The 2,730-nt window shown below is 41.4% G+C and overlaps 1 non-coding gene across 1 annotated transcript; it reads left to right on the top strand.

Moving 5' to 3' along the window:
• On the top strand, nucleotides 1-137 carry LOC111757043 (small nucleolar RNA SNORA2/SNORA34 family). Its single transcript, XR_002791429.1, has one exon. It is a non-coding gene; the product is annotated as a small nucleolar RNA SNORA2/SNORA34 family (small nucleolar RNA).
• The last annotated feature ends 2,593 nt before the right edge of the window (nucleotides 138-2,730 follow it).

The following is a 2,730-nucleotide window of genomic DNA, read 5'->3' on the forward strand; positions in this document are numbered from 1 at the left end:
CTGGCCCTGAATCAAGGCCTGCAGCTTCCTGATGCTGTTTGGTTCCAGCAGGAGCCTAAAGATATGTCTTTCAATACTCTGTTGGCTATTTCAGAACTAGGGCAGGGAAACGGTCAATTCATTAGAGAGAAACAGCTGGAAGTAACCCCTCCTTCCCTAGTGAGTGGCTGTGAGCATGGCAGGCTGTGGTGGCCCAGGACAGAAGCTGCCAGGTTTTACTGGGACCAATGCCATGGTAGGACCTGGAGTGCTGAGAAACCAAGCAACCCTCCCCGCTGGTGAGCAGATATGAGGGCTGAGAATCAAACATCACATATTCTGCCCCTCACCCCCATTAGCAAGTGGGAGCCAGTGCTCTGGACATCCCTTGAGAGGTTGACCATAGGCAATGTAGCAAATAGGGGGGATTTCCTTCTACCTTCTCTTTGAAGGCAAATACTTTTATCTCTGTTTTGCTTTGTTCTAATTAATGGTATTATTTTGTTTTGTTGAACTTCAATAGACATGAAAGTATGGATAGCTATTTTGAAGAGAATGAGAGACTCTACGACAGCCATTAGTGATTTACCTATTGTCTGGTTTTGAAGACCTAAAACACCTTCCTTATTCTGTTCAGATCAGTTTCATACTAGGTTGTTTTGTATGAATTCTCTGTAGGCGAAGACATGGACAACTATTTGGAAGAAAACAAGAGACAGTATGTTAGATAGTGAAGATCTCAAGTCGTCTAGCTTTGAAATTTATATCTCTTACACTGCGTTCTTATGTCGTATTTTGTTCTGTTTTGTTGTGTTTAATTTTACCTCCTTTAAAATAAAAACAAACAAACACATAGCATCAAAAAGAACAAAAACTAGCAAATAAGTAATCCAAGGATATACACAGTGAAAACTAAAACATTGCTGAAAAAAGTTAATGAAAATGCCCATAAAGATTTTAGGAGTTAAAATGAAGAAATTAAAGAAGAATGAATCCATGAAAGAATATTTTATTGCTCATGGAATGGGATAAAGTATTCATTGTGTTCCATATCCCAAAATGATCTGCACATTTAGTACAACTCCCATCAACATCCAAGCACTATTTTTTACAGAAACAGAAGCATGATTTCTAAACTTCTTATGGAACCTCAGAGGATTCCTGTGTTGGTTACTTTTATTGTTGAGACAAAATAGCCAGTTCCCGAAATGAAGGAAGGAAAGGTTTATTTAGCTTACAATTTGTGGAGGTTTCAGTGCACACTTGGCTGGCTCAAAGGCAGGGTGGCATGGTAGAGGGCAACGGTTCATGGCAGTGGAAAACAGCAAAAGTGGCTGTTGTACTCTAAGAAAGTAGCTTCGTTATATAGCAAACCTGCAACGTGGCTCACTAAATGTGTTTTTTAATCCTTTTTCCCTGATATGTTAAGTGACCTAATTGATATGTTGAGCAATACTCTCCTCTGTAAAGAATTGCAAGAATCTCACCTAATTGATATGTTAACCATTGTTGCCCTCTACAAACTACAGAAGTTGTGCTAAAACAAGCTAACAAGGGTTGTTAATCACTGTTAGGCACCTCTATTCTCCGCTAAAGAGCTAAAGAAAACTAGGATGGCCCACTAATTTACACTTGTTTGAAATAACTTGCTTGTGTGCAGAGAGATTTGCATATGAGTTTAACCCTTTACCTGACCTTTACACATAACCACCGTTTTCTGTTCTGTATGGTGCCTTATTGCCTCCCTCTCCCTTCACCTATTTATCTAGGCCATAAAGAATTTGGGTTTCTGGTGACCTCTTCCCGACCCGGTGATGATCTGTCATAAAATGAGCCTGCCCCAATTTTAAGAACTGTTTAGCTTCAAAGAAATTACCAGGAAATACTATGGCCCAAACCCCAATCGGTGCTTTCCTTTTGTTCTGTATGCATCAGATGAGTTAGATATCAGATCTTTGCAAAACTTAAGTTTCAGCTTCTTGTAACTCTTGACCCCTTCGCACCCACTAGCGAAAACGAGCTGTCCTGGGATAATTAACTCTCCACTTTCTTCTCCAAATATTGCTGCAGACGTGCCACTCTGAGATAATGTCAGTCTGTAGGATGGGAGTAATTTGAGAAACACCAGGAACTCCCGAGATTGTCAGAGCTAAGTGGACAGCAATACAGTTTCCAGACTCGGGTCAACAAGTTTGATGGCTCTGCAGGTTTCTTTGTTTCCCCTCACCCCTTTTTCCTCCAGCCTCTTTTTAAGCCTCTTTCTTAAGCCTCTTCTCCAGCCTCTTTTTAAGCCTCTTCTCCCCCCCCCCCTTTTTCCTCCAGCCTCTTCAGTCTCTGGGACATGGTCTCCAAATTGGCTCCCGGAGACTTGTTGCCAGGCCTGGAAATAAAGCCTTTGCTACCTAAATTTTCGGTCCCTTGCTTCCCTGGATTTTATACCGGGGCCCGAGTTATAACAGTGACAAGGTAAAAGGCGGGGAGCATGGAGAGATGCTTCTTTCTGTCCCTTAAACTGTACATAGGCTAAGCATCCATGGAAAATGTATTGGAATCATGGAGGGTTACTTCTTTTTTTTTTAACCAGATGAAGAAGAAGTCCTCTGCTTGTAGCCGAGGAAACAGGCCTTCAACCCAAACTCTCTAACAGTTAATTCTAATCTACCAACTCCAGTGCAACTCACAGCGAGAACAAACACACTAAAACACATTTTATATTTAAGGGCACCTAAGAGATCCTGAATCCAGCCCAAA

This window comes from Cavia porcellus, unplaced genomic scaffold, assembly GCF_034190915.1.
Source record: "Cavia porcellus strain 051 isolate PalLab524CR breed Dunkin Hartley unplaced genomic scaffold, mCavPor4.1 scaffold_40, whole genome shotgun sequence".
Lineage (NCBI taxonomy): Eukaryota > Metazoa > Chordata > Mammalia > Rodentia > Caviidae > Cavia > Cavia porcellus.